Source organism: Ranitomeya imitator, chromosome 3 (genome assembly GCF_032444005.1).
Source record: "Ranitomeya imitator isolate aRanImi1 chromosome 3, aRanImi1.pri, whole genome shotgun sequence".
In the NCBI taxonomy this organism is placed as follows: Eukaryota; Metazoa; Chordata; class Amphibia; order Anura; family Dendrobatidae; genus Ranitomeya; species Ranitomeya imitator.
Genome location: NC_091284.1, coordinates 528,015,059 through 528,029,375, shown reverse-complemented (window position 1 = coordinate 528,029,375; position 14,317 = coordinate 528,015,059). Strand labels below are relative to the sequence as shown.

At 41.7% G+C, this 14,317-nt stretch overlaps 1 protein-coding gene across 7 annotated transcripts in view; it reads left to right on the top strand.

The window, feature by feature from the left end:
- The window catches only part of MSI2 (musashi RNA binding protein 2), a 973,036-nt gene that overhangs the window by 632,952 nt on the left and 325,767 nt on the right, over positions 1–14,317 (top strand). The gene's annotated exons all lie outside the window — the stretch shown is intronic.

Here is a 14,317-nt window from a genome sequence, read left to right as displayed (position 1 = left end):
GAGTGACTGAAAACTTGTCGTTTGAGACCTGAAAACCCCTTTAAACAATATATACTTAACATTTCGCTATTCTTCTGAACATAGGAATTTTTAAGATGATGTAAGTTGCTAAGTTGTTTGCTTTCACAAGCACTTTACAGTTTGAAAATATCCCTTTAAGGTGGCCATATATACTTGCTGTATCTGCCAAACACTAATTCAACCAACAACTATTTATAATAAGCTTCCATACACATGCATGTTTTACTCAGCGGAGCATGCATGTGTTGTGAATTGGGAGAATGGAGTAAGCTGCTGCCCGATATATGTAGTATCGGCTTGTCTCTGATGAAAATAATAACTTGAATCATGTTAAAATGTAACATACTCAAAAATTTTGCCCCCCAGAGATTGAATAGCTAGAAAAAGTCTACAGATCTGTTAAAATGACAGGTTTTAGTCTGTCACTGAGGCGGCACAGGCGCGGTTTCAGTCACCTCACTGTGTATAGAGAGCGGCGGCTGTAACCGTGCCTCTGGCACTGACTGACAGCCAACCCTAATGTTGAGCTAGCATCAGTCAATGCTTGGGCGCGGTTACAGAGGCCACTCACCATGCACAGACGAGTGGTGACTGAACCGGCACCCCGCCCCCCCCCCCAATGAATGAAACCGGAACGCTACCGGGAGGAATAAACTTAATCTTCTCTTGGCAATGGGGATCTAACTGCAGGCACTGGGCAGGTTCAAAACACTATTAATCTGGAGATTAATCCCATATCATGTTTTTTCACATGACAGGTCCCTTGAATAGTTTCTCGTGATCTGTACAAATCCAATAAGAAACAAACTGAAATAATTTTGAACGGAAAAATACAAATACCAAAGCTAAGATAATGTGGTTGCCTTAGTGTGAACACTGTCTTGTAATTGGGGATGTGATTGTGTTCAGAATTAGCCGATCACATTTAAACTCATTTTAAATAGTTGTCTAAATTCTAAAGGTATTACAGAAATATTGTCTTTGGACCAACCCTTATAGCAGTGCTCCCCAACTCCAGTCCTCAAGAGCCACCAATAGGTCATGTTTTCCAGATTTCCTTAGTATTGCCACGGGAATGATTGCATCACTTGTACAGGCAATAATTCCATCACCTGTGCAATACTAAGGAAATCCTGAAAACATGGCTGTTCAGGACATGAGTTGGGGAACACTGGCTTATTTGGTGAGAATACCTAGATAATACTATATATGATGCATACGTATTTGTACATCTTGTTCTCCAAAGATCTTACAAGGGACTAGAGTACATTGTTTATTTGTAGTGGAAATGTGATTTTGGCATCTAAATAGGAAAGGGTTCTTTCCAGTTAGAGCAGTCAGACCGAGGGATGCAGTACCACAGGAGGTAGTAATAGCAGACACTATGTCAGCATTTAAGAAAGGGCTCGATGCTTTTCTCATGACACTTGATCCAGAAGGGTTCACCTTGATGGACCTGTGTCCTTTTTCAACCTAGCTATTTACACTATGTCCCAATTTTTTTTGTTTATATGTGGTGTGAGAGAAAATCTTCTGTGTATTTATGTGAAATATTAGGGAAGTAATGTCCCCATTGAAATCTATGGGGGCCTTAAAGTGTTCCATAACACCTGGAAAGCTATGCTGACCTGTACAGTAATACCATTTTATACTCCTTAGTCTCAAAACACTTTGCTCTTCTACGTTTTCATATAGAACTAAATTCTTACAATTAAGTAAAATATAAAAATGAGCACTGTGGGTTCTATAATTGGTAATTATTATTTTACACTGCTCACTTTGTATCCTGCTTTAAGAAGCAGCGTTTGGCTGCATACTGATCCTGCAAATTTAGAAGACCCCAGTTGGAAATTATATTAATGAAGATCCTGTATAATTAATTAAACAACAATCAGTTAGATCTAACAACTGCAAATTCATTTCCTCTTTACATCAACTGAAATGTTTCCCACTTTGATCAGGTCCTAGCTGAACTATTATTAGACAAATCATACATTTATTTAAGGGAATCAAATACCTTTGTGCTTCCCTCTGTAGTAAAGACAATACAGTCCTTTAATGTTCATTATTTTGCTCCACATCTGGAGATCAGGGGCCAAATGTGGCTCAATTTAGGTTTTTTGTATGCTTTTTTTTTTGCTAAACTGAAGGTCGCATCCAGTATGTTTAATGGAATCTTGTTTTAAACCACTGCTGAGATTTAGATCTCAGCTAAATTAGTCCATGGAGATAAAATTGCCCTGAATTCTTTGCCAAGTATTTGCAAGTGGCAATGTGGCAGACATACAAAAAGTAACAGAAGTAGAAATTCACTTTACAAATACACACAGGTTCATTGCCTACATCCTTCCTGACCTCCACTATGCTCAACCAGTAGGAGACACAAAAAAAATATCTCTGCCTATATAGAACCTAGTCAGAAATTCATGGAAGTAGCTGTGACTGTCCAGAAGAAATATGTTTTTTTTTCTGATTACCGTATATACTCGAGTATCAGCCGACCCGAGTATAAGCAGAGGCACCAACTTTTGCTACGGAAAACTGGGTAAGCTTATTGACTCGAGTATAAACCAAGTATGCATTGTCGCCTCATCCCTGTCCTGCTATGCTTGGCTCACCATTCCCTGTCCTGGTATAAACGCATCCCCATCCCTATTCCTGTATGCAGGCCTCTCCCTTCCATGTCCTGGTATGAATGCCTCCCCGTCCTTGCCCCTGTATGCATGCCTCCCCATTATTTCCCTGTATGCATGCCTCCCCCATTCAGTCCCTGTATACATGCCCCCCCATTCAATCCCAGTATGCATGCCTCCCCCTTCCCTGTCCTGGTATGAATGCCTCCCCCATTTTTTCCCTGTATGCATGCCTCCCCCATTATTTCCCTGTATGCATGCCTCCCCCATTCAGTCCCTGTATACATGCCCCCCCATTCAGTCCCTGTATGCATGCCTCCCCCATTCAGTCCCTGTATGCATGCCTCCCCCATTCAGCCCCAGTATGCATGCCTCCCCCTTCCCTGTCCTGGTATGAATGCCTCCCCTGTCCCGTCCCTGTATGCATGCCTCCCCCTTCCCTGTCCTGGGATGAATGCTTCCCTTGTCTTTGTATGCATGCCTCCCAGTTCCATCCCTGTATGCATGCCTCCTTATCCCCTATCCCTGTGTACAGTTTTCCTATTGAAGAAAAAAAAACCTACTCGCCTACCTGTGCGCCCTGCGTTCTGGAACTGCATCTTGTTCCGGCCACCAGCGCGTGCCTGCAGCTCTTCCTGTGCTCAGCGGTCACATGGTACCGCTCATTAAGGTGATGAATATGTGCTCCATGCGTATGGGAGTGGAGACACGTCCGTATTCATCACCTTAATGAGCGGCACCACTTAACCGCTGAGCACAGGAAGAGCTGCAGGCAGGCGCCAGCGGCCGGAACGAGATGCAGGGCCAGAACCCAGGGCGCGCAGGTAGGTGAGTACGATGTGTGCGCTGGCTCCTGGCACCCGCTGCTCCACTGCCCCCCTCCCCCGCCGGCTTTAGGTATCGTAACTCGTGTATAAGCCGAGGGGGGTATTTTCAGCAAAAAAATGTGCTGAAAAACTCTGCTTATACACAAGTATATACGGTAGTTTGCATCCCCAATAAATTGTTTGACAGTTTAATAAAGTATATTTTCAAAAATCCTATATTAGTTTTGTTTTATATACAATGCAATTTTAAGAACTACTGTAATCTATTCATTTTTAAAAAATATTAAATACTTACAAACATTGCAAAACAATTTATTTATCTCTACCTGAAAGGTGACGTTCATTTTTGTCAATTGAGAACATCTATCCACCATTTTAGGAATCCTAGGATTTCACAGAATTAAAAACCTCAAACTACTGAAACACATGCATGCTTCATAATTTGGTACAGTAATTCTTATGAGTATTAGGATATGTTCACATCATGTTTAATCCATTTGTCCTACTTGCATTTGAAACCCTGAAAAATTAGATTCCCAAGTTTGCGTTGACTGGGCCGTTGAATTTAATGCTGCAGACTGAGTTACTTTGTGCTCCGTCAGACATTATTTTCGGTGATATTCGCCTATTTGAAGTGGTCACCATAACTCAGTAGACCAGATTTTGGTGCCCATTTCAATTAGGTGGATACTGCCAAAATTTATGTCCGAGTTGACACAAAGTGACTCAGTCTGCATCAATAAAGTTTATGGCCCTGTAATCACAAACGTTCAAATCCTGATTTTTAGGACTTCTTATCTATGTTCAGACGTAGGCACTGACGAGTTAAAAAAAAAAAAAAAAAAGTGATGTGAACATTCCCTTGTTTTTATAACACACAAAAAAGGTTTTACGTTAAAGGAACTTCATAACTAAATGACAATAACAATCACTTTCTACTTTTAAAATGTTATTGATATCAATACTAGTTTTGATATAAATACTGTATTTAATAATGTGTCACCAGTCTTTGGGAAAATCTTCATTTGGACAAAATTGATAACTTTGTTTGGCTTGGACAACCTTGGCAGGTATAGGACTATATAAACTTTTAGGGCTCCTTTTCACTTGCGAGAAATACATGCGAGTCTCGCATGTTAAAACCAAGCTCTGGCGCCGGCACTTGGGAGCAGAGCGTGCAGCTCCATGTATTGCTATGCAGCCGCTCTGGAGTGCCGGCGCCAGAGCTTGGTTTTAACATGCGAGACTTGGACGTATTTCTCGCAAGTGAAAAGGAGCCTTAAGGGTTAAACTTGTTTATTAAGTTTGTGTGTACTGTAATTTAAGTAGTTGTTTATAAAATCAAATAAACAATAAAAATGATCTGATTAAAAAAGATAATAATTACCATAAATGGCAGATTTATCTGATTAGGTTGCCCCAGTTTTATTGGGTTTCATTTCAGTTTTTTGCGAATTAGATGATGCTGTATGAATACTTTAGAACTTTTTTGCAAAAGTAAATGTTTATCGTTTTGCTTAAAATTTAGAATTTTACAGTCAAATAAGATTTCCATGGAGTTCCCTGCTATTGTTGAGCGAATGTGCTCAGATAAGGTGTTGTTCGAGCACGCTTGGGTGCTAAGAGTATTTTCTGCGTGCTCGAAAATTATGTTTGAGTCGCTGCGTCTGCATGTTTCTCGGCTGTTCGACAGCAGTAACACATGCACGGATTACCTATCACAACAGTTTGTTCGGCTTGCAGCCTTCTCTCCTGACTCCTCCTTACCAAGGAGTGGTCACTGTCGAAGGTTCATGTGTCCTCAACAAGAGAACTACTGGCGGACTCCCCTGGCAGCTTATCTTTCTGAGAATAAAATGATCAGCAGTTTGAAAATCGGACATGCCAATTCCTTATTTATCCTAACATCTGTCTGGAGGCCATCATACACATTAGGGCCCTCTTTACCTGTCCGCGTAAAAAAAAAAAACTTTAAAAAGTTGTTCCATTTTTTGCTATTTGTGTGGTTTTCTATTGGCCGTCCATGTGTACATTTGTGCCATCCATGTGTACTTGTGTATAATCTGTGTTCTGTCCGTGTGAAACATGCCGGAAAAAAATGCAGATTAGAAATGATAGATTTTTTGGTGTTAAAGATGTGTAAAGATGAAAAATCTGCAAAGACATAAAACATTGGGTGGCCTAACAGTCACAAATCCATGGGTGTATTACATGGCAGCTCAGCTCCAGCACATTCGTGGGTGGGACGACTCTGGAGGGGGAGTTCAACATCTACTACTCCAATCACATTTTAAATCATTCAGACTCTATGAAGTATTGGAGGCTCACAAATTTAAGATACCGTCTTGTAGAACCCCAACTACGCTGTAAATACACAAACTTTGGGGGACAGTGAAGAAACTACAGGGTATACAAGGAATTTCACAATTTACATCATTGTGAGAAACGCCATGGCTCCCTAAGCTAAATAATTTGGAAGGGTTTAAAAACTGAAGTCTAAGGGTATGTGCAAAACTTGTGGATTCCATTGAGGACTTTTCAGAATCCGCAAGTAAAATGACCTGCGTTTTACCAACGGATTCCCTACGGGATTTATGAGGCATTTGTGCAGATTTTGTACGGATTTCGTCTGCATTTTTACACCTGCGGATTCCTATAATGGAATGGGTGTAAAACACTGCAGAATCCGCACAAAGAATTGACATGCTGCGGAAAATAAACCGCTGCGTTTCCATGCGGTATTTTCTGCAGCATGTGCACTGCGGATTTGGTTTTCCATGGGTTTACGTGGTACTGTACACCACATGGAAAACTACTGCGGATCTGCAGCCAAATCTGCAATGTGTGCACATACCCTAAAAGGAGTAGAAAAATCTACACGTTTTAGAGGGAGATTCACTCTAGGAGTTCTCACAAATACAAAATGAATATGGACTATCCAACACGGAATTTTTAAGTATCTTCAGTTATGACCTGTATATCAGGCAGAGGGTCTCATCCTAATTGACAGAGTGCCTCAAAACGATATAATACAGAGAATTGCCAGCTCACATAACTCTGGGGAACTAATCTCATTACATTATAGGTATATGTTGGACTTTGTATTAAAAAAACACCCCATGCTGTCAAAAGAGGGGCTGTGGTCTGAAATACTGGAAAGAGTTCCACAGTTATCTTTGAGTGAGCCCCATGAATTCTCCCACTTACAGGTAATAAAGCAAGCATATAGAACACCCCAATTTTTTCACGATATAGGGCTTCAACCCGACTTCCTATGTGCTAGATGTAAAACATCCCCAGCTAACATGATTCATATCATGTGGACATGCTCCGCTTTGGAAACTTTATGGGGCGGTGTAATAGCGATTAGAGTTGAGCGAATTTCTTCGTGTCCCTGCTTATTCGGCAAGCTATAGCGCTTACCGAATAAGCTGTGGAGGGAACCCAGATACATGGAGCGCGCACCGGCTGATTGGCGCTGCAGCTGGATGTGTCACGGCTGTGTCATTGTCACAGCACTTGTATGGATAGCCTGTTTGTTGGGCTCTCTATGCATGTGCTGTGACAGTGACACAGCCGATACCCATGCAGCTGCGGCGCTAATCTGCCGGTGCGCTCCATGTATCCAGGTTCCCTCTGCAGCTTATTCGGTAAGCGCTATAGCTTGCCAAATAAGTGGGGACACTAAGAAATTCGCTCAACTCTAATAGCGATCATTAATGGAACATACTAGTCTATACAGATCCCTTACCATTAATATGCATGCTAGGATATATAGAAGATCTGAGCACTGACAAATATGGGAAAATAGCGGTAGCACGCAAGTTATATATGGCTAGGAAGCTGATAGCCCAACGTTGGTTATCAGAGCAGGCGCTTACAGTAATAGAATTTATAAATAAGAGTACCGTAATTGGTTATTAAATCTGGAAAATATATATATTTGAAAAGAAAGGCCATCTCCAAATTTGAAAAAAATATGGGCTCTATGGATTGATTGCTCCGACCTAGCATCCAGAGAATTGCAAAGATTTAGACTAGGACTGTTTTGATTTATGTGTACATTCAGTTTAAAGACATGATAGGTGCTAAATTTCACTTTGGTCAGCTTTAGACACGTATATAACTGTTCCAAATCAAGATTTAGATTCCCCATTAACCACTTAATGACCCCAGCTTTTTCCGGTTATGCATTTTCGTTTTGCGCTCCCCTCCTTCCCACAGCCATAACTTTTTTATTTTTTTTGTCAATATGGCCATGTGAGGGCTTATTTTTTGTGGGACGAGTTGTACTTTTGAACAACATCATAGGTTTTTTTAGCATGTTGTGTACTAGAAAACGGGAAAAAAATTCCAAGTGTGGTGAAATTGCAAAAAAAAAAGTGCAATCCCACACTTTTTTTTTTTGTTTGGCTTTTTTGCTAGGTTCACTAAATGCTAAAACTTACCTGCCATTATGATTCTCCAGGTCATTATGAGTTTAGAGACACCAAACATGTCTAGGCTATTTTTTATGTAAGTGGTAAAAAAAAAAAAATTCCAAACTTTGCTAAAAATGAAAAAATATATATTGTGCAATCTTTTCGATACCCGTAGCGTCTCCATTTTTCGTGATCTGTGGTCGGGTGAGGGGTTATTTTTTGCGTGTCGAGCTGACGTTTTAAATGATACCATTTTGGTGCAGTTTTGTTCTTTTGATCACCCGTTATTGCATTTTAATGCAGTGTTGCGGCGACCAAAAAACTTAGTTCTGGCGTTTTGATTTTTTTTTCTCCCTACGCCGTTTAGCGATCAGGTTAATCCTTTTTCATTGATAGATCAGTCGATTCTGAACGTGGTGATACCAAATATGTGTATATTTGATTTGTGTTTTTGTTTTATTTTGAATGGGGCGAAAGGGGGGTGATTTCAACTTTTATTTATTTATTTATTTTTCATATTTTTTTTTACTTTTGCCGTGCTTCAATAGCCTCTACGGGAAGCTAGAAGCTGGCATAGCTTGATCAGCTCTGCTACATAGGAGCTATGCTCAGATCGCTCCTATGTAGTAGAATTGCTGCATTGCTATGAGCGCCGTCCACAGGGTGGTGCTCACAGCAATCTGGCATCAACAACCATAGAGGTCTTCAGGAGACCTCTGGTTGTCATGCCGATGCATCGCTGACCCCCGATCACATGACGGGGGTCAGCGATGCGTGTATTTCCAGCTCGATGGCCGGAAGCGCTAGTTAAATGCCACTGTCAGAGTTTGACAGCGGCGTTTAACTAGTTAATAGTGGCAGGTGGATCGCGATTCCACCTGCCGCTATTGCGGGCACATGTCAGCTGTACAAAACACAGCTGACATGTCGCGGCTTTGATGTGGGCTCGCCGCTGGAGCCCGCATCAAAGCGGGGGTTCTGTCCTCAGACGTACTGTTCCGTCCAAGGACAGAAAGGAGTTAATACTGTTAACAATAGTGATTATTCATATTTTAAGATTTCTGATCTGCTGTGAACAGAACTTTGAAACATTTGTCTCAAAATGTTCTGTTTAAAAGGGTGACATGTTGGAGGGGGGGATAGAAGGAAGGACTGGATCCCTTTCATGGTTGAGTTGTTGTTTTTTTTACTGTTGTCACAAAAAATAATTTTAATAATAAAAAAATATTTGATTAAAAAAAATGTGCAAAGATAGAGCTAGATCGGTAGATAGATAGCTAACATACAAAAAGTTTATTTAAATAAATGATAGATATAGAGTAAATAGATGATTGATGGATATCTGTGAGATGTGTAAATAGTGCCGTGATGATGTAGGGTCCCCTTTCCTTTTTGTTAACCAGCAAAGGTATTGCAGACAGCTGTGAGTTGGGAAAGTTCATGATTAATCTTCCTAGCCTAAAAATACCAGCTCTCAGCTGCCCCAGAAGTGGATCATTACATGAGCTGCGCCAATTCTGGCGCTTCACTTTTCTCTCTTTCCAGTTGCCCTGGTGCATTGGCAATCTGAGTAATGGAGATTGGATTGATGTCAGCTGTAAATTGCCCCAAAACACAGCTAGCCTCAAGCCCTGATGTTAGTAATGGAGAGGTGTCTATCAGACACCCCTATTTCTAACCCCATAATAAAAAAAAAAGCATGCACACAAAAAAAAAATCTTTATTTAGGTAAACACTTCAACGCTTTCCCTGATTCCCCACTTTATTTTAAAAAAAAAATGTCATGCACTTACACCGTATTCCAAGCAAATCCAGCGAAGTCTATTGAATACTCCGTAGTGTTTGCAAGAAGCCACTGCCGGGTCACACTGTGCTGCATAGTGACATTAATGTTACCGCTCAGCAGAGTCGCTGGGTCACACAATGTCAGCATGACCCGACGACTCTGATCGGTAGCCTTTTTATGCGAAAAAGCAGTCATGTCTACGTGTGTGTCACGCATACACATGGTCAGTGTGAAAACACGGACATGTGCATAGCCCCATAGATTATAATTTGTATGCGTGTCTCCATTATGTGTGAAAAGCGACGCCACACGTACTGGAAACACGGATATCTGAAGGGGCCTTAGACTGTTAGCCAAGCCTACTTATCTCACTGTTTGGCTGACATTAAATTATGTGTATGGGGGCCTTTAATCTGAGTTATTTGAAGGCAAATAGTCTGAGAAATCCCAGATATCACACCAGATTAGTTTAGTGGCTATCATGAACAACTATCCACTTGTGCTCATTTGCAACAATTTCCTTATACATGGACAGACGTGCAAGGTACCACTCCACCAGTGAATAAATAAAATAACACCGCTCTCATGACCATGTAGATGGTGCAGCTGAGAGACATTTGTCCATTGATGTAGAGGAAATCTTTTTCCATAATTTAGGAATAACAATCAGTCCCTACCGTCACAAGTGCCCTAACGGTATGTGCACACGATTAGGAATTAGCATTGCTTTTGGCGCAGCGCATGTTTGCTGTGTCCGAAAAGCTGCCATCTATTGAACACAGGTGAATCTGCATGTGTTCACAATACATTGTACAGGTGAAATGTATCTTGCGGAGTCTCGCATCTCTGCAAGATAAATAGTCATGCTGTGGTCTGAGAAGACGCACCGCATGTACGTCTCTGAGGCGTCTCTGTACATATATTGGTCATGGGTTTCTTGAAATCCCATCCACTATGCTGTAACATCTGGCTGCTGTGGGTTGGAGGCTGCAGAAGTGCACAGCATCCAATCTGCATAGTTTACTGATCATGTGCACATACCCTTAAGGTACCGTCACACTAGACGATATCGCTAGCGATCCGTGACGTTGCAGCGTCCTCGCTAGCGATATCGTCCAGTGTGACAGGCAGCAGCGATCAGGCCCCTGCTGTGCTGTCGCTGGTCGGGGAAGAAAGTCCAGAACTTTGTTTCGTCGCTGGCTCTCCCGCAGACATCGCTGAATCGGCGTGTGTGACACCGATTCAGCGATGTCTTCACTGGTAACCAGGGTAAACATCGGGTAACTAAGCGCAGGGCCGTGCTTAGTAACCCGATGTTTACCCTGGTTACCATCCTAAAAGTAAAAAAAAAAAAACACTACATACTTACGTACCGCTGTCTGTCCTCCAGCGCTGTGCTCTGCACTCCTCCTGCACTGGCTGTGAGCGTCGGTCAGCCGGAAAGCAGAGCGGTGACGTCACCGCTCTGCTTTCCGGCCGCTGTGCTCACAGCCAGTACAGGAGGAGTGCAGAGCACAGCGCTGGAGGACAGACGGCTGTAGGTAAGTATGTAGTGTTTGTTTTTTTTTACTTTTAGGATGGTAACCAGGGTAAACATTGGGTTACTAAGCGCGGCCCTGTGCTTAGTTACCCGATGTTTACCCTGGTTACCAGCATCGTTGGTCGCTGGAGAGCGGTCTGTGTGACAGCTCTCCAGCGACCAAACAGCGACGCTGCAGCGATCCGGATCGTTGTCGGTATCGCTGCAGCGTCGCTAAGTGTGACGGTACCTTTAGGCATTTCTCGACTGAAGCCATACAAATTTAAACTTCGATTCCAAGCAAATTTGAATGGTTAACTGAAACTAAAAAGATCACTTAAAATTGATTCACATTGATCAAAATGTATGATCTCTAGTACCACCTGTCCACAGCCTTTGGTGATCCACTTTATCAACATATTTCCACGTTTGATTTACTCTCCTGGAGAAAGGGATGTATTTATCCCCCAAGTCATTCAAGATCTCTGTTGGGCTAGGTTCACATGTCCACTAATCATCTTTAGAACTGATCCAGCTTTAATATATTGGCAAAAAAAAGTTGTGCAGACACAACTTTTTTTGTCCAGCTGAAAAAAAAACTGCGTTCAACTGGACCCATTAAATAGCCATCCATTTTCCTCCCATTTGAAAAGGATCCGTTTTTTAGTTACTGGAAGTAGGAAAAAAAATATCTTATACTACTGGACATGTGAGCTTTCAAGTAATCCTCTATTTGAAACTGATCCACTAAGAAAAAAATGAATCCTTTTCAAATGAGAGATCTGTTTTTTATAGACTTGGATGTGCTATTAAAATGGATCCAGTTAAACTCCGTTTTTTTCAGGCTGATAAAAAAAAGTATCCAACTTTTTTTGTCAACGAATTGCTTTTGGATCCGTACTAACTGATTAATGGACATGTGAAAAAACCCCAAAACTGTGTTTACCTGCAGCCAGTGATAAATTGCAGGTAGATACCATTTAAAACATATGCAGCGGTCGCACTGGCGGTGTGGCTACAGGGAGTAATGAAGTTCTAATCTCCGTGTGGCCGCTTGCTTCCAGTCACTGAGGCAGCGTCAAGGCAGTGAGCAGTCAGCACTCATTACACATTGGACATGCTGTGATCAGTCACCCTGCTCCTTGACTGACAGCCTGCTCAGCAGCATGTGTGCTGAGGAAGATTGCAGTCAACGACTGAGCACTCACTGTGTACGGAGAGCTTATTTGCTCGCTCATCTCCCTATTGCCACACTGACTAGAAGTGAGTGGCTGCAGGGGGAATATATATTCATTTTCTCCCTGCAATCGCACTTCCAATTAGGCACCTGCACATGTTTTAAATTCAATTAACTGCAGATTAGCACTGTGGCTCCTGTTAAATACATTCTTTTTTTTTTTTCTTGGGTGGGGTGGGGGTGTCTGCAGACAGGTTACCTTTTATGGAATATACCGGTGCAGATAGTGCCGTGGTATATATAAAAAATTGTGTGATCATAGCTGAAACATTGTTAAAATGCATCTAGCACCAATCAAGTAATGTCCATTCTGATATTGGGGAAATTGTAGAGATTTCTCTACATAGGGATTCATTCAGGCAAGCGTATAATACGTAAGTGTTCACACACAGTATCATTTCTTCATTGTGTATTTTGTGTTAGCAATTTGTTCAGTCTCACTTAATATTTAAAAGAGAACACTGATTTAAACAAAAAGTGTAGTTTAAGGCAATTAATGTTGCTTAGTTAAGTTCACCGGTCAACAATTGATTCTAAAACATAATTTATGTCAAAGTTGGGTATTTTTTCTTATAACAAATCCGTATAGGGACCTTCCACTACTATTTAGGCCTCTTTCACACGTCCAGATAATTTTGGTACCGGAGTCATCCATGTTCGTGTGTCTGTGTGCTCACGTAGCACATCAGTGTGGCACACGTGCAGCAGCCGTGTGCCGACTGAGGATCACACGGACTGTGCAGGAGACAGCGCTACAGTTAAGCGCTGTCCCCTGCTTTTGGTGCTAAAGCCGGCATTCATTCCTTCTCCCCAGCAGCGTTCGCTGGAGAGAAGGAATGAAAAATCAAGGGTTTTTTTGTGTTAAAAATAAAGTTTGTGGGTCGCCTCCCATCCCCTGTGCGCCTGCTTGCTTGCCGAGAAATACTCACAAACTTTATTTTTAACACACAAAAAACCCTTGATTTTTCATTCCTTCTTTCCAGCGATTGCTGCTGGGGAGAAGGAATGAATGCCGGATTCAGCACCACACGCAGGGGGACAGTGCTTACTGTAGTGCTGTCTCTCCTGCGGGCGGTACGTGCACATGGAGGAGAGTGCACACTGTTCTCCGTGTGAATGTGTGTGGGACGTATTGCGGTACGTGCTGCCGGAGAAAAGCAGACATGTCTCTGTGTTTTGCACACGGACACACGGTCTGTGAAAACACTGAGACATATGCATAGACCCGTTCATTTGAATGGGTCTACGTGTGTCAGTGTCTCTGGTACGTGAGAAAACTGTCAGTACACGTACCGGAGACACTGATGTCTGAAAGAGGCCTTAGAGAAAGTTTGGAAACGAACATGCTTAAATGGAAACTATCATCAGAAAATGACTTATTGCTTAAATCAGGCTTTTGTGTTAAATGTGTATTTTTTTATTTATAGTTATTGTTTTTTACGTTTGTGTTAAAAGAAAAAATAGAAATCTTCAATTTTCACAATGGCCAGTGAAGCATTTTTAGACTCCTCCTTCAGTTTGTCTCAGGAAACAACACATGTACATAGCGACAGTGGTCAGACCCTGACCCCATCTTTTGCATTGAAGTGTTTAATGAACCTATGTAAATGTCATTATGTGGGAGGAGAATCTGCATCATCTATGACATTGCCTATTGTGAATGGTGAATCCTTTTGGTGGTCCTTGGTTATTGTGTATTACAGATGTTTCCTGTCATTTTTAGCTCTGTCCCTACTGATCAGAAAACTCCTGTAAACTCTTCCTGAAAAGACAAGAAGAATGGAAAAAAGAGTGGGTGGCCACTGTAAAAATAAAGATGATTAATTTTGAGGGGTGTTTTATCATAAAAATCATAATATAAAAAAATAGCAAA